The sequence below is a fragment of the Choloepus didactylus genome, chromosome X (assembly GCF_015220235.1).
Source record: "Choloepus didactylus isolate mChoDid1 chromosome X, mChoDid1.pri, whole genome shotgun sequence".
Classification (NCBI taxonomy): Eukaryota; Metazoa; Chordata; class Mammalia; order Pilosa; family Megalonychidae; genus Choloepus; species Choloepus didactylus.
The window spans coordinates 52,348,275-52,367,116 of NC_051334.1; the positions used below are offsets into that span (position 1 = coordinate 52,348,275).

An 18,842-nucleotide genomic window follows, 5' to 3' on the forward strand; every position below is an offset into this window, starting at 1 on the left:
AGGGAGGTCTGGGTCAACCTTTATTCCTTAAAAGGCAGATGCCATCCATGTAACTCCATGGGCCTTCCTTTGGTAGTTAGAAGTACTGTATGGGGAAAAGTTTGGGGTTTGGGGGAGCATAGAGATCTGGCACTGAATCTCAGCTCTACCTAGATGTTTGGCCTTTGGCAAGTCACAGAGCCTCAATTTGCTCATCTGTGAAGCAGGCCTGGCATCTGTTATTAATATTATCCTTTGCCAGAAGTAATAATGGGCAAAATACCATTAGTAACAAGGAAAATGATTTCTTCTATCAAAATGAAGATGGAAGAGAAGACTCTGGCTAAGAGAAAGCTCTAAAGCCAGACCTAGTACTCCAGGCAAGTGCTTCTCAAACTTCAGTGGGCACACTAATCAACTGGGGATCTTGTTAAAATGCAGATTTTGATTCAGTAGGTCTGGGATAGGGCCCAGATTCTGAGTTTCTAACAAGCTCCAGAGCGATGCTGCTGCTGCTGGGGTGATAACCACACTTTAAGGAGAAATACAGTAAGGAATAACCAACTTATTCCTTTCAACTTCTGGTCTGAAAAGGCATCAGGAAAAACAGTCTCTTCTCATGTCCTTACACAGGCCTACATGCTCAGCTTTTCTGAATCTTCTGGTCTGCTGATTGTCTTCCTCCTTCCACTCAGTAACCCAGCCCATAATAGGGCATGCTTCATGAGGCTTGCTGATCCCTAATAAAATAAAAGAGCAACTTGTTTGATAGCAGTCTGGCCCTGTCAGTGGCTAGGTAAGGCTGAGGAAATTATGACTAGAGATGCAAGCATGTTCATGGGACTGGCTGGGTTAGGGAGGTGAGTAGGGTGTTTGATACAGCACTAGACGTCTCTGAGGCTGGCTCCAAGTAGGCCATTCAAGAGATACTTGGGTGCAGAAGGAGGACGAGCAGGAAAAGAACCATGGCTTTCCCCTAACCTAGGGCAAGAAGGAAAATATAGCCCTTGTTGCTTGAGGTTGTGACTAGCTTGAGGTCTGGGCCATGACCAACTGGGGGCTCCTTCCTCTTTTGCAAGTGTTTGGATAAGGAGAAACACAAGAGTATCATTGATTAGCTGTATTTACTTTCTTTGACTCTTTCAGCCAACCCCAAATAGTACATTCCACCTGCCCCACATGAAGGATCCCAAGCTCTTTCTGGCCTGTTCAGCAGGAAGGGAAGCCCACAGACAGACCAGCCAACAGAACAATGCATGGCTTGTTTATCTGACCGAAGAGGGGAAAAGCTGCTTGGACACCATGGAGGGACCCCCGTCACACTGTTAGTAAGCTTCAGTTGAGGACTTTGTAGCCTGGGTGATCTGGAGACTCTTCGTTATTACAGACCCAAAGAAAGGGAAATTATATATATATATATATTTATTTATTTTTTTAAGAGAAATTTCAGGACAATGCTCTCTCATCGGTGTGGCAAAGTTCCAAGTTTTAGTCTGGTTCATCTGAAAGATGAATACTACTTTATGGAGAAGGGGCTTTTGTTAATCAGACTGCCACCCCACTTTCCATCCCCTGCCCTCACCTCTCTAAATAGGTCAATATCTTTCACATAAATCAGCTGTTCCTTTTCTCCACCCTCCCCACCTTGGGATCCATCCCTAGCTAAAAACGAAACCAGAGGAAGAGAATATGAAAGGAAGGGAATGTTGGGGTAGAAATAAAGACTTTCCAAAATGTCATGGTGTGTGTCAGGAAGTGCATTTGAGCTTTTTCAGTAGGGATAAGTAAGTTCATCTTGCTAGGGCCTTTACAGTTAACCTTCTGTTTCCATTTCTCCATTTTTAAATATTGGAATCTTTAAGACATGGAAGCACCTCTTTTTCTAAAGAAGGTTGGAAGAAGATAACCATACAAATAACTCTGAAAAGATTTGAAAATGTGAGAAATACTGGAAGCAGAGAGATGTGAGTAGGCTAGTGACATAATAAAAGGGAAATCTATAGCCACTGACAGGAGCAGAAGGGAAGGATGTGAGAATCAGTAGGCTTGGACCATTAATTAGATATGGAGAAAGAGGAGTTAAGATGGCCATGAGGCGCCTAGGAGAATGTTAGTATCATAATCTAGATAAGGAAGTCGACATGAGTTTGATTTAAGTCATGTTTGCTTGTTATGCTGTCAAAAATACATAGATAAACACTCCCAGGAAGTAGCTTGACCTCTGGGCTGCAGTGCTGGAAAGAGGTTAGGGCAGGGTATATCTGTGGTCATTATTCACAGAGAGTCAGCTGAGACTGTTGCAGTGCTTGTGATTGCCCAAGGTGAATGTGTGCAAAGGAAAAAGGGTAGAAGACAGATCTATGCAGAACATCTATATTTCAGGTGAGGGAGGAAGAACAGCTGGTAAAAGAGACAAAACAATAAAATGCCATTTCAACGACAGAGATGTTCTTTTTCTAATGTGTCCGCAGAGTTACAGGTAAATAGGCCATCTTATACAATGCAGGATGGGAATGGAATTTGGCACACACCTGTTAGAGGGCGATTTGGCCATTTGTTATCAAGAGATATAAATGTTCTACCACGCTTGCTTCAGCCCACATATACTAAAATTGGAATAATACAGAGAAGATTAGCATTGCCCCTGCACAAGAATGATATGCAAATTCATGACATGTTCTATATTATTTTGGAATTTGATAGTGGTGATGGTTACACAACCTTGTGAATATATGAAAACCCACTGAATTGTACATTTGAAAATAGCGAATTCTATGGTATGTGTATTATATCTCAATTTAAAAAATGTTCCCACCCTTTGATTCAGTCTTTACACTTCTAGGAGTCTATCCTAAGAAAGCAACTGTAGATGCACACATTGATATACATGAAGTGCCATATACTGCAGAGTTATTTATAATGGAAAAATTTGGGAATATCCTAACTGTCCAATATTTAGGAACAATTAGGTGAAGTATTATACATCTACATGATAGAATAAGAGTCTGCCCTTTAAAAATATTTTTGAAGACTATTTAATGTTCCTGGAAAAGGCTCATGATACAATGGTAAGTGAAAAAATAGTATATTTACTTGTCCCTAGTACCAGCCCAATTCAAAAAATATATGCACATACATATATTTATATATAAACGTACACATGAAAAGGCTGGATGCAAATGCACTAATATTTTACCAGTGGTTATTTATCTTTTTGTGGTGGAATTAAGGGCCATTTTATTTTTTATACTTTGAAAAGAAAATTTAATTTTCTATACCACAAATGTACTATTTTTCTAATGAGAAAAACTTCCCAAAGAAAATTGACACCATTCTACATGGACGTATCGTTTGCCCTGGCAACTGTCTGACACAAATGTCTGACACATTCCTAAGTTAGGAATCTACAAATATACTTGTGATTCCACTTAACTATTTCAAACATCTGGTTTTGCCCTCAGGGATATCAGCCTAGAGCCCACCAACCTAGCAAAATGCTCTTCCCCCAAACAGAGCTTTGCTGCTTGGCAGGATTCCTCTGTTTGTTCTACTAATTAAAAAACTCCATCTGACAGTTTTTTACCCCAATATTAGTACTGAGATCTGTTTTTTTGTGACTGTGCCGGGGCTGGAAGAACAAGGAAAGTTTGAGGGGAGGCTAGATAGAGGCAAAGGAAGGTCAAGTGAAGGTCAGTAACAAGGCCATGCCCTAACAGGTTAAAACGAATTCTATTCAGGGCCTTCTTGGCTTTAGTTAATTTCCAGGGGTCTGATGGACTTGGTGGGAAAAAAGTTAGGTGGACAGGGACAAAGTACAGGAAAATCTGGTAGGGGGTGACAGCTGTCTAATTGCTAGTATTTGTACACCCTATTGACAGTTCATAAAGAATATTCATAGACACCATTCCATTTAATCATCACAGCTGTATAAACTCCACTTTAGAAAAGAAGAAACTTGGGCTCAGAAAGGTGAAGAAAATCATGTAAGACTGAACCCAAGTTCTTTGCTTCCAAATTCCTGTTTTTTCCCTAACCAGTGGTTTTCAAAGTTTTTTTTTTTAATAGATCAGCATCAACATCACTTGGTAACGTGTTAGAAACAAAATTCTGGGGCCCTGCCCCATATTTACTGAATCAGAAACAGGGATGGGACCCAGAAATCTGAGTTTCAACAAGTCTTCCAGGTGATTCTGATGCATGCTCAAGTTTGTGAATCATCGGTCTAAAGAATGTTACCACAGATTTTAAAACACATTTTCCAATGGTTTCTTTAAAATACTGCTGCTGGCTCCTGCTGCTTTGACTTGTGTGGGGTCTTGTCTTCCAAGGCAGGCTGGGAGCCTCCCTTCAACTGTCAGTGGCTATGTACATAACAGAGGGCAGCTGCTTGAAAAATACTTGGGCTCCAGGGGCGGGAACATACTTCATGATCAGGAAGGTCCCAGAACCAACAGGATAAATCCCAGGTCACAGCTGCCCTTGTCAGTGGGAGATATGAGCTGGTGAGCAGCTGCCATATATCTACCACCCCTTAGGAAGTCTCTCTTCATAAAGGCTTTCACTTGGTTCCATGATGTTCCGCACGAGCCCATGAGAAATCACCTGATCTGAGTATTTACTTAAACAAAACTCTAGTTCATGAAGCTTTTCATTTCCTTGGTTTTTAGTTGTTGTTTTTAAAGAGGATTTGGAATACAAATTTAGAAAAAAATACAGCAGTTGAAATAAAGTTATTTTCCTTCTGGGGAACAGGGACTTCCTTACTCCCGACTTCTGAATACCCATTCCCCATCCGATTTCCTCACTGCTGGCAACCATTCTTTCTTTCTCTGTGTCACACACACGCACACACACACACACATACACACGGGCACTTAATCATACAAATTCCTTCCCCTTGGGATGGAGGAGACAAATCAGTTATTTTTGAAAATTTAACTTGAATTAAAATGGATTTTAAATTTCATCAAGGTGAGGTTTGTAAATTAAAAGAAAAAACATACATAGATATAGGTTTAATTTGAAAACGCTAATGCTGAAAAACAGAATTATGGAATGAAAATAATTAATAAATATAAAGTATTCAAAACTCTGGGGGTCAACAGTTTATTGTATTTAACCTCCTGCATGGGTACTAGTATTAAATTTTCATTTATTTAAGTCATTGATTTATTCATCCATTCATTTATTAGTTATTGAGAGCCAAGCAAGCACTGTTCAAGGTGCTAGGGACAAAGCAATGAACAAAAAAGACAAGACCTCAGTCCTCATGGGGCTGAACTCAGTAAATAAATGCCAGGTGCTATGAAGAAAGAGGAATCAGGATAAGGGGTTAGACTGACAGGGGGTGGTGGGGTAGGGGCCAGTGCTATTTTAGAGTGTGATCAGGAAAGGCCTCTGTTAGGAAGTGACATTTGAGCAGTGACCTAAATGATGTCAGGGATAGAGCCATGAGAATATCTCAGAGAAGAATCTTCCAGGTAGAGGGATCAACAAGACAATGTTGACAGGAACAGCTTGCCGTGGCCCAAGAATAGCATGAAAGCCAAAGTGGCTGAACTGGAATAAGCAAGACAAATTGGGGCAGGAAATATGGTCGGAGAAGTAACCAGGGGTCAGGTAAGTAGGTCATGGTAAGAACTATGTATTTAATTTTAAGAGTGTTGGGAATAAACCCCGAGTCTAGTAGGTGCCATGGAGTCTAAAATGTCTGCAATTTGGTCCTTGCCCTCAAGAAGCTTTCAATCTGCCCAGTTAGGGAAACAAACCAGAATTACAGGAAACTTGCAAAGCGGTGGGATTCTTCCTGTCTAATGTACACTTGTTCCTAATATTAATGAACTACCTTTAGTAGAAAAGAGCCCCAAAGGAGAAAAGGGCTTGCCTCTTATACAAATTTGGGAAAATTCCCCAACTTATACTTTAGAAATTTTTATTTCACAAATGCTTAGTGCTTACTATGTTTTAAAAAGATTAAAAAATTTAATCCTCATAACAACCCTATGAGGCAGGTGATACTACTGTCATCCCCATTTTACAGAGGGGAAAACAGACTTGTGGAGAGGATGAGTAAGTTGCCCCAGATCCTGTAACTAAAAAGTGACAGAAATGGTATTCAATGTCAGGCAGCATGGCTCCAGAGCCCATGTTTCTTAACCACTACACTAACCTACATGTACAGGCAGAAGGATGGAGGAGGGTAATGAAATCTAAAACTGAGAATAATGGGAAAAGTTTCCCAGAAATTCCAGGTGACCAAGAAGAGTATTGGAGGACTGGGGGTAGGACCTGGGGAAAAGAAGACCCCGAGCTAGCCATGGGGGATATCTAAGAAGCAGGCAACAGGGTCTCCATCTATGTTGGGGAGTCACAAGGAATATGAATGCACAGCATTCAAGCAGGAGTGCTTTGATATGGGACACAGAGAGACCATGGGACTTTAGGATAACCTAATCTGCCTGGTACAGAATATACAACATCTACCAACAGCCTGCAGCTAGGAAAATCTACATAACGGAGGTTATGCTTGAGGTCTGGTCTTGGAAGAGGGATAGGAACTGACCCAGATGAAAGGTACTTGTGTAGAAGTAATAGCATTCAAGGAAATGTGAGAAAAAAAATGGGTAGGATGTGTGAGGAGGGAATGGTGGGAGGTAAGACTAGACAGGTAAACTGGGCCAGAACACAGAAAGTCTAGGTTGCCATGATAATGAGTTTGGAGTTTTCTCACAGGCACTGGAGAGCCAGTGAAGGATTTTAAGCATGGGAATGGCAAGACCAAATTCGCATTTTGGAAAGATGTATTTGTTAGCAGTATGTAGGGAGAGAAGAGGCAGGTGGACCAGTTAGGAAATGAATGCTATAGTCCAAGCAACCTATGATTCAGGGATACAGTGGAGAAGCAGATTTGAGAATAGTCTAATCTAGGAGGTAGAACCAGTAAGTCTTGGTGCCTGATTGGACAGATGTGAGAGGTAAAGCAGAGGGAGGAGTCCAGAGCATCTAGCAGATTTCACACCTTAGTAAATGATGCAGCCTGTCACCAACACCAACAGAAGGAGTGAAGAGAGGGGTTAGTTCCATTTTGGACAAGTTGATTTTTAAGTATTTCTTCTTTATTCTTTTTTAAAGTAATACTTGCATAAGGCAAACCATTTAAACAGTACAAAGGCATATACAATGAGAAATAAGTCCCTCACACTCCAGGAGAAACCACTGTTAAAAGTTTCTGGTTTATCCTTGAGCAGCAGTAGAGCACAGTGTTAAAGCCCAAGCTCTGTAGCCACACTGCCTGGATTTGAATCCACCAATTCTAACTGTGTGGCCTTGGATTAGTTATTTCACATTTGGCCTCACCTATACTATCTGTAAAATGGGTATTATAATAGTAAGACACAAAAAAGCCTACTATACATACTGTGTGGAACCTCTGTTTCTGTGTTTAACAATATATCTCAAAGATCATTTCACATCTGCACACACTTTTTCACAAATTTTTAATAGCTGCATAGTATTTCACTGTGTGAATATTTTTCATGCTTTGTTTAATCTTTACTCAACTGATGGGTACTGAGGTTGTTTCTCATCTTTTGCAAATTGATGCTGTAGTGAATGTTCTTGTATACATCTTCACACCCACACACGATTGTATCTGTCAGATAAATTTCTACAAGTGGAACTTTGTGTCAAAGAGCATATGCATGTTTAATTGTGATAAAGTCTACCTAAAATCCAAAGAGGTTATGCTAATTTACAGTTCCACCAACAATATATTAGAGCAGTGCTATTCAAACTTCCATGTGCATGCAGGTTGTTTGGGGATCTCACTAAAATGCAGATTATGATTCAGTAGGGTGGGGCCTGAGAGTCTGTATTTCTAACAAGCTTTCAGTTGATGCAGATGCTGCTGGTCCAAGGTAGCAAGGTATAAGAGGGCTTGTTTCTCTACATCTTTGCCAAAGAAATGCCTTGATTTTTGCCATTCTGAGAGGTGGAAGTTGTATCTTGTTGCTTAAATTAATCTATTATGTCTTTAATTATGAGTCTTGTTGAGCATCTTTTCATTTACTTTTTATAATCCAACTATTTTTTTTTCCTGAACTGCCCATTCAGGTCCTTTTTTCTCTAACATAAGGTTTTGTTGGTATTTTCTTTAGTGATTTAAAGAGCTCTTTATATATTAAGGGAACCAGCCCTTTGTCATATAAGTGGTTAAACCTTTTCCCAATTTTGTTGTCTTTGGATTTTGTTTATTAATTTCTTGTGGTGCTGTATATTTTAACTTTTGTGTAGTCAAATTACATACTTTTCTACTTTATGGCTTCAGGGTTTTGTGCCTTGCTTAGAAATACCTTTTATATTTCAAGATAAAATCATCTTCTAAAAATTATATACTAAACTATGTCTTTGGGTCAATTTATAGACTCAGTTATGGTCCATTAATCTGTCTATTCATGTGCTAGTACAGAACTGTTTTAATTACTGTGGTTTTATCATATATTTCAACAGGACTAGTCCCCTTTCCCCTTATTACTCTTCTCAGCCTTTTCCTTACTAATTATACAGATTTATATTTCCATATGTACTTTAGAATCAGCTCATTGTGTTGGATTATGATGTGCCTGAGAGACATCCTGGTGGGGAAGTCTAATGTGCAGTTGAAAATAATAATCTGGAATCTAGGAGTGTGGTTTTCTCTGGATTAAAAATTAGAGTCATTAGTGTAACTGAAGCCTCTCATGAAAGGTTCATAGAATGAGAAGAGAATCCTGAGACAGAACTCTAGATTAGTGGTTCTCAGAGTAAGGCCTTGACCCAGACCTACTGAATCAGAAACTCAGGAGTAGGGGGTAGAGGGGCTGTCAGCAATCCATGCTTTAACAAACTTTCCAGGGGATTCTGATGCACAGTCAAGTTTGAGAACCTCTGTTGTAGTGCATAACACTGGTTAAGACACAAATTAGGGAAAAAGAGCTGAAGAGAATTAAGAGGAAAACCAGGAGAAAGAGGTGTTATGGTAATCAAAGAAAGAAATTTCTAGAAAGAAGTGCTCAACAGTGCCTAATGCTGCAACGGAGAAAGAAACTAATATTTTTTGAGCAACTACTATGTCTAAAGTGTTTTACACAATCTACTTATTTAAGCCTCACATAAATCTATATGGCAGATATCATTGTCCCTATTTTACAGATGAGGAAACTATGATCAAATACCTTGCTAAAGATCATCCAGCTAATACATTATTTGACACTAGTTCTACCATGCTCCAATACTATGATCCTTCCACTGTACTGCACTGATGAAAAACTGCCATTGAAAAATGTCCCAATGGAAAAGGAGAAGGAAAGATGCTCCTTTGATTATTTCTCAATCTGGAGGACAATAATTCATCTTGGAAATATACAGAGAAGAGTGTTATGGCAGTGGTAAGGACAGAAACTGGACTGCAGTGAGGAAATAAGAGGTGAGAACATGGAGATAATGAGCATAAGAATACATTTCAAGAGTCTAAGAAGGTTGGCTGTGAATTAAAAGAGATTGGTAGTTGGAGGAGGATAAAGGTTAAGGGCAAATGAAGTTGATAGGATGAAAGGGACCAAGTGAAGATATTTATGTGGAATTAAGATTAGTTCAGATTAGAAAAAGCATTTTATGGGTCTATGACTATCTCTAATACTGATTTCTCACCTAAGCAAAACATTAGTTCTACCTGTGTCTCCAGCTGCCTATTCATGTGCTAGTACAGAACTGTTTTAATTACTGTGGTTTTATCATATGTTTCAACAGGACTAGTCCCCTTTCCCCTTATTACTCTTCTCAGCCAGTTAAATCCCTAAATATCCTGTCAATCACCTGAAACTAAAAACAAACAAACAAGCAAACATTGACACCAAACCTGGCTCTCTCTAGTTCATCTTTTTGTTTTATTTAGATAGTTTGTTTTCAACCCTTAAAAGTCTTGTAGCCATCATTTACTCCTCATCTTCAGCCTTTATATTGAATCATTCACTAAGTCAGGGATTTGAAATATCTCCCCTTACTGTTTTGTTTTGTTTTGTTTTGCTTATTCCTACTATCACCACTCCCTACTCTATGTAAGCAATCATGTCACATGACTTCCCTACATCTAGTACAACCCCCCCCAATTTTCCCCCAAACACCAATTTCATCATTATTCATCTATCAACAATCCTGCAATGGTTCTCCATTGCCTATTAACTAAAGTTTAAGTTCTTTACCTTGCTTTTATGGGCCTTCAAATTTAAATTTAAAATTCGTTCAAATTTATCTCACTGATCCCCCTACATAAATCTTACATTGGATGGACCGCCTTAATGTTCCCCAAACCTACATTTCTCCCTGTCCTCTCTTTATGCCTTCCGGCACACCATTTGGGAATTAGGCCAAGCTCCCCCTCATTTTGCCAGCTCATTGTGATCTTTTCTTCTTCAAATATTCAAAATTACTTGCTGCTGGTATCACCCTACTTCCTTGCTCAACCATTTTACCCATCTGTCTTATCTCCTTCAACTAGATTGCAGGGCTAGAGCTAACTCCTTCTGTTGAATGCATGGCTATGCACATGCTAAGCACTCAAAAAGTCTATTAAATCATGAGAACTTGCTAATTAAAGAGATCTTTGGTAAATTAATTTTTGGAAAATGCCTATTGTCTTTTGAATTTTCAGATGCCATATTAAAAACAGTACACATTTATTGGATATGTACCATGTATCAGGTACTGTCCAGGCACTTTTACATGAAGTTCCTATTTATTTGTTACCAAATCCCTGTCAGGTGGGAATTTTAACCCTGAATTACCCATAAATACAATACTATGATAGATTTCAAAGAATTTCCCAGTATTTCCACTATTTCCACTGAGTAATCAACCCTGCATTTAAACCTCCCAAGTCCATTGCTCTATCCTTCACAACATGGATTCCTTTCTTTCATTTTTATGTTTTAAGTGGAGCCCCGTGGTTCTTATTTGAATTATAGACATTGTTTTTTCTAGTTTAGATGTAAGTAAATTTCTGATTAACAAAATAGGTAAATAATGAATATATTTATATCTAAAGTGAGTGTCTAATTACAGTTACTATGAATAATGAAAGAAAGGCATCTTTGTGTCCCCAGAGAAAACTTGTGCCATAATGCAAAGGGAGATGAAATGCAGCAGTGTGCTCTATTAACATTCATAATTATGCATCTTATGTTTCAAAAATGAATTGTTGTTTGACAGCAAGGGGAAATGACAATAGTGAGAATTATGGCAAAAGCACATAAGGTTAATCAACATATAATTGACTCCCAAATATACACATTTTAGATGTTATATTTTATTGGTATTTATGATTTATTATTTAGAAACTCCAAAAACTAATCTACCAGAATTTATCTCCCAATTAAAGATGCCCAAAAATAGAACACACAGTCATAAAACAAATTAATTATTATGACACATAGTAGATACATCACTTAAGGGAGATGTTGTTCCAAAAGTGCAATAATCTACACATAATGAGGTGTCAACTTGGTCTAAAATACATACACTCACTTCAGGGGTAATTTATATCTATTGAGAGAAAAACTAGATTAAGAACATTTTTTCATTTTCTCCAAATGCATGCTTTGTTAGACATAGTACACCCCTAAAGAAACAGGAGGAATGCAGAATAAAGTGACATGTACCCTCTGACTAAGACTTGTCTAGCTTCAGATCAGAAAAACAGATGCGTTCATCCAACAGATGGCTCCTGGTGGTCTCAATGTAAGGAACCAACAACAATCAATTCAGTTGCAAGCAGACCCATACCTAGAGCCTTAATCCTCATCCCTTTAAGAGCCCACTAACACCATTTATTCTTCTGCTGAAACTAGCAAGCATTCAAAGAGAAGGCAAAGTTTGGGTGGCTGAGAAAGATTAAATTATCCTGTTAGACCAATTTATACTTTCTTTTGCTCTGGGGTCTACTGGCGGACAAGGTTACTGTTCAGGATCCCTCTCACAGGGTGAGGCAAGGGAGAAAACATGTATACCCTAAGGATTTAAAAATTCATACAAGGATTTCAGACCAAATCAAATAAAATATTCAAATCTCTGAAAATATTACTATAACAAGCAGAAAGGTATGTAGGAACCAACTGAGGTGATACATAGAGAAAACTAGATATGGAGTCAGACAGACCTGGCTGAGACACTTGACCTGTAAGTTACTTCATTTCTTTGTACCTCAATCACATTGTGGTAGTTTTGAGCTGTATGTACCCCAGAAAAGCATGTTCTTAAACGTAGTCCCATTCCTGTGGGCATGAACCTATTGTAAGTAGGATCTTTTGATGAGGCTACTTCAGTTAAGACTCAATCAGCATGAGTCTTAATTCTATTACTGGAGTCCTTTATAAGCAGAGTGAAATTCAGACAGAGAGAAAAGCCACAGGGAGCAGGCAGAAGCTGAAATTCAACAGAACCCAGAGAGAATGGAGAGGATAGGAGAGGCTGCCATGTGCATTGCCATGTGACAGAGGTGCCAAGGAAGGACCAAGGATCACTGGCAGCCAGCTCCAGAATGCTAGTCTTTAGGAAGAAAGCATCACCTTGCTTTGGACTTTCTTTTAGCCTCAAAACCATGAGTTACTTCTTCTTGTGCAGAAGAACTGGAAATGTTCTCATATAGATTGTGGTGGTAAAAGCATAATTATGTGACAGCTTTGCCTATTGATTGGACACTCAGGATGGATTGCATGGTATGAAAAAAAAACTGTTTAAAAAATAAACAGAAAGATACAAGTGCTGGGAAGATGTGGAGACAGATATACCTATTCACTTTTGGTAGGGAAGTAGAATGGTGCAGCCCCTATGGAGGACAGTGTGGTGGTTCCACAGGAGGCTAAGTATAGGGTTGCCGTATGTTCCTGCAATCCCATTATTTGGTATATGCTCTATATGCTCGGAAGAACTGAAAGCAGGGACACGAACAGACATTAACACACTGGTGCTTATGGCAGCAGTATTCCTGATTTGCAATGAATGCAGGTGGCCTAAGGGAACATCAGGTAAACAGAAGGAGGAAGTGTGGTATATCCATACAATGGTATATTGAACAGCTGCAAGAAGGAATGAAGTAGTGAGGCACGCAACTAGATGAATGAATCTTGAGGACATTATGTTGCCTGTAATAAGCCAGAAATGAAAGGACAAATATTGTAAGGCCTTACTAATATAAACTAACTAAAATGAGAAAATGCTAAGAACTGAATCGAAAGCATAGGTTCCACGCAATAGAATCTGGACAGAGATTGGGCAATCGATGATGCAGGAGTGTGGAATGTTCAATGAGGCTTGCTGTAAAGGTTCATAGATTGTAAGCTATTACAGCAGTCACATTGTTCCTGTTTGCTAATGCTGCCATTATGCAAAACACCAGAAATGGTTTGGCTTTTATAAAGGGGGTTTATTTGTTTACAAAGTTGTAGTCCTAAGGCCATAAAAGCATCCAAAGGCATCAACAATCGAGTACCTTCACTGAAGAACACTGATGGCGTCCAGCAAACCTCTGTAGCTGGGAAGGCACATGGCTGGCATCTGCTCTGGGGTTATGGTTTCAAAATGGCTTTCTCCCAGGACGTTTCTTTCTAGGCATCTGGGGGTATTTTCTTAGTTTCTCCCAGGCAAACTCTGGACTAGCAAAAGTCTACTTTCAATGGCCATCTCCAAAATGTCTATCTCGGCTAAGGTCCTTCTGTCTGAACTTTTATCTGGTGCTCCAGTAAACTAATCAAGACTCACACTGCATGGGCAGGGCAACACCTCCATGGAAATAATCTAATCAAAGGTATTACCCACAGTTGGGTGGGTCACATCTCCACGGAAACAGACTAATCCAAAGATTCCAACCTAATCAACACTAATACATCATCTCCCACAAAATTGCATTAAAGAACATGGCATTTTGGGGGACATAATACATCCAAACCGGCACACACATCTACTCCTGAGTTTTGACTGTTATTTAAGAGATGTTTATTTGGTACAAAATTTATATTCTCTGCAGTCAGCTTTCTAATGTAACCTGTACAGTCAGTTTATTTAAACAACAGGGTTGCATGGAATCTAAAATGGGGAATGAGATCTTTTTACTCTGTATAGGTTAATATGACACCCTGATGCACCCCAGAGTACTCTGTGCAGAAAAGAGAAAAATATTTGCAAAGTCACCTTGAGGGACTAGGGAAAGATGTGGAAATATTAAACTTCCTCACCTGGGGAATTCCTGATATTCCTGCAAGCATTAGGAAATCCCAACTTAATAACTCAAGCCCTTGATCTTGAGGCTTGCCCTTATGAAACTTATTCTTGCAAAGCAGAAGCTAAGCCTACTTATAATTATGCCTAAGAGTCACCCCCAGAAAGCCTCTTTTGTTGCTCAGATATGGCCTCTTTCTCTCAGGCAACTCTGCAAATAAACTCACTACCCTCCCCACTATGTGGGACATGACTCCCAGGGGTATAAGTCTCCTTGACAATGAGGGACAAGACTCCCAGGGATGAGCCTAGCCCTGGCATTGTGGGATTGAGAAAGCCTTCTTGACCAAAAGGGGGGAAAGAAATGAAACAAAATAAAGTTTCAGTGGCTAAGAGATCTCAAATAGAGTCTGGAGGTCAATCTGGAGGTTACTCTTATGCATTATATAGATATTTCTTAGTTTCTAGTGTATTTGAATAGCTAGAAGGAAATATATGAATCTGCTGAACAGTAATCAAGTAGATTTGATTCTTGATGACAACTGTATAACTATATAGCTTTTATCGTGTGACCATGTGATTAGTGAAAACCTGGAGACTGACTGTCACCTTTAACCAGTGTATGTAGAGATGAGTAATAAAATACTGGCAAAAATATATAATTAATATGGGGGCATAAGGGGTTTGGGATGATTCGGGTGTTCTTTTTTAGTTCTTTTCCTATTTTTAAATATTTTTTTCTTTATTTTGGAGTAACAAAAATGCGGGGAAATAGATCATGGGAATGAATGCACAACTACACGATATGCTGTGCCATTGATTGTATACTGTTCTAGTTTGCTAATGCTGCTGGAATGCAAAACACCAGAAATGGATCAGCTTTTATAAAGGGGGTTTATTTGGTTACACAGTTACAGTCTTAAGGCCATAAAGTGTCCAAGGTAACACATCAGCAATCGGGTACCTTCACTGGAGGATGGCCCATGGTGTCCGGAAAACCTCTGTTAGCTGGGGAGGCACGTGGCTGGCGTCTGCTCCAAAGTTCTGGTTTCAAAATAGCTTTCTCCAGGAAAGCCTCTCTAGGCTGCAGTTCCTCAAGAATGTCACTCTTAGTTGCACTTGGGGTATTTGTCCTCTCTTAGCTTCTCCGGAGCAAGAGTCTGCTTTCAATGGCTGTCTTCAAACTGTCTCATCTGCAGCTCCTGTGCTTTCTTCAGAGTCCCTCTTGGCTGTAGCTCCTCTTCAAAAGTTCACTCTCAGCTGCACTGAGTTCCCTCTGCCCGTCAGCTCATTTATATGGCTCCACTGATCAAGGCCCACCCTGAATGGGTGGGGCCACGCCTCCATGGAAATATCTCATCAGAGTTATCACCTACAGTTGGGTGGGGCGTATTTCCATGCAAATCTAATCAGCACCAAAACGTCTGCCCCACAAGACTGCACCAAAGAATATGGCTTTTTCTGGGGGACATAATACATTCAAACCAGCACATTCCACCCCCTGGACCCCAGAAAAACACATTCTTTCCAAATACAAAATACGTTCATCCCATCACAATATCACAAAAACTTTTTCTCATTTCAGTAACAATAGGTAAGTACAAGATCCCATCAAAATCAATTATAGGCGTGGTCAGTCCCAAGGCATAATTTTCCTTTAGCTGTGGATCTGTGAACTTAGAACAAGTTATGTGCTTCCAATATACAAAGGAGGGACATTCATAGGATAAACATTCCCATTGCCATAAGGAGAAACTGAAAGGAAAACAGGGTTCACAGGACCAAAACAGTTCCTAAAACCTGCAGGACAAACTCCATTAGATTTCAAACTCTGAGAGTCATTAACAGAACGATGTTGCATCTTTGGGGCTTGAGAGAGCGGGAGTCTAACCCTTCCTAAGGGCCTTTTCAGCAGCCCTTTCCTCTCCAAACACTTGGGTGAGTGCTCCAACATATCCACACATTGGGGAGACCACCTTCTCGGCCCCACCCTCCTCAAACATTGGGGCAGCTCCCAGATTCCCTTCCATCTCCAGGGAACATGCTCAACCCCTTCAGAACAGTGTGGTGGCAGCCAGGCTCTCCCCAATTCCCTGGTAATGTGCGTCACCCTCTTTGGGGTTTGGGATGGCAGAACATTTCCTGAGCATTGAGGCAGAAGGTCCGCACTCGACCTCCAGGGCAAACTCACCCTTTCCATGCATGTGGGCTACTCCGCTCTCCCAGCCCGAGACCTCTTGACTCCAGACCTCAACCTCCATGGCTCTGTCTTTGAAGAAATTTTTCCTTCAATTTGTTCCTTGTCTGTCTCCTGCCGTCCAGACCAGCAACAGCTCTGTCTATAAAGAGCTCGCAAAAATTCTGTTGGCTTCACATGAAGCACACAGGGGTCAAAGCCGTCAGACAATAGGACTTTCCAGAAATCCTTTCTGCTTAGCTCCTTTTCCAATCTTGGCTTCTACTGAAATGGTGGCTGAGTTCCATGTTTGGTTACATCCTCACATTGGGCTGTAGCTTCTGGGATTCCACTCCCTGGAAGCCTGTAATTTTCCAAGCCATCAGCTTCTGGTTTCTTTGAACCCAAGAGTTCAGTTCTAAATTTGTCTCTCTCTGCTCGCATTTTACTATAAGCTGCAAGGAGAAGCCAGGGTACATTCTCCACACATAGTCTGGAGATCTCCTCAGCTAAGTATTCCAGGTTGTCGCTTTCAAATTCTTCCTTCCATCTGACACCAGGACTCAATTTTGCCAAATTCTCTGCCACTTTAAAACAAGGATCTCCTTTCTTCCAGTTTGCAACAAGACATTCATCATTTCTGTTCAAGTCCTCATCAGAAGTATCTTTAGAGTCCATATTTACACAAATAGTCTCTTCAAAGTAGTTTAGGCCTTTTCTATCAAGCTCCTCACAGTTCTTCCAGAATCTTACCCTTATCCATTTAAAAAGCCATCCCAACATGTTTGGTATTTGCAAACTCAGCAGCAAAAGCACCCCACTTCTCTGGTACCAAAATCTGTTCTAGTTTGCTAATGCTGCCAGAATGCAAAACACCAGAAATGGGTCGGCTTTTATAAAGGGGGTTTATTTGGTTACAAAGTTACAGTCTTAAGGCCATAAAGTGTCCAAGGTAAGTCATCAACAATAGGGTGCCTTCACTGGAGGATGGCCAGTGGTGTCCAGAAAACCTCTGTTAGCTGGGAAGGCACGTGGCTGGCGTCTGCTCCAAATTTCTGGTTTCAAAATGGCTTTCTCCTGGGACGTTCCTCTCTAGGCTGCAGTTCCTCAAAAATGTCACTCTTAGTTGCTCTTGGAGTGTTTTTCCTCTCTTAGCTTCTCTGGAGCAAAAGTCTGCTTTCAACAGCCATCCTCAAACTGTCTCTCATCTGCAGCTCCTGTGCATTCTTCAAAGAGTCCCTCTTGGGTAGCTCCTCTCCAAAACATCACTCACAGCTGCACTGAGTTCCCTCTGTCCGTCTGCTTATTTATATGGCTCCACTGATCAAGGCCCATCCTGAATGGGTGGGGCCACGCCTCCATGGAAATTATCTCATCAGAGTTATCACCTACAGTTGGGTGGGGCGCATTTCCATGCAAATCTTATCAGCACCAAAATGTCTGCCCCACAAGACTGCATCAAAGAATATGGCTTTTTCTGGCGGGCATAATACATTCAAACCGGCACATATACTTTGAATGGATTATATGGTGTGTGAGTATATCTCAATCTAATTGCATTTAAAAAATGGGAAAAAGATCTGAACAGGTGGAGTATAGGGGATTTTTTAGGACAGTGAGACTTTTCTGCATATACTATAATGGTGAATACATGACATTATACATTTGTCAAAACCCATACACTGTACAACACAAAAAGTGAACTCTAATATAAACTATGGACAATAGTTAATAATAATGTATCAGTATTGGTTCTTCAACTGTAACAAGTGTACCACACTGAGTAATACATGATGTTAATAATAGGGGAAACTGTAGAGAGGAGAGAGGGAGTATACGGAAACTGTCTGTACTTTCTGCTCAATTTTTCTATAAACCTAAAACTGCTCTAAGAAAACTTGTGAGCTAATAAATATCCATAGTTTAAGTCATCCCTTTGCATGGTATTTGCTTAAGCAGCCTAGGAAACTAAAATACTCCTCATCTGTAATATGGGTAAACATTTGTCCCTATACTCCACAAGAGTCCCATGATGATTAAATGACAGATGCTAGTTCTGTCTATGACCCATAGTAAGTGCTGGATAGAGGGATGAACTAACATTTACAGAGTATCTATTCAATATGAAAATAATCATGGCTGAGCCTCCTCAGACTTAGGTGGAAGGCACCTTGGAAGAACTCTTCAGCCTGGATCCAAATCCTTAAGGAGAACTAGTTCATCTCTTAGTTCATCCCTTCCTGGTTTTAACAATTTCAAATCAACTATTGGGCAGAAGATTGATACAAAATTATCTCAGTAAGCTGTACAGCTGTAACAGTCCCAATAGCTGAAATTCTCTCAAACTCAGCAGTGTAGATTCAGGGAAAAGAGATGGGTTCTGGAGTCACACACAGAGACTGGATTTGAATACCAGTTCTCATGCTTACTAGCTATTTGG

The 18,842-nt window shown here is 40.1% G+C and overlaps 1 protein-coding gene and 1 non-coding gene across 3 annotated transcripts in view; one reads left to right on the plus strand and one right to left on the minus strand.

The window, feature by feature from the left end:
* The window catches only part of SHROOM4 (shroom family member 4), a 274,039-nt gene that overhangs the window by 69,263 nt on the left and 185,934 nt on the right, over positions 1-18,842 (minus strand). The window lies entirely within an intron of this gene.
* Positions 2,565-2,668, plus strand: LOC119523940. The gene has a single exon (XR_005214740.1). It is a non-coding gene; the product is annotated as a U6 spliceosomal RNA (small nuclear RNA).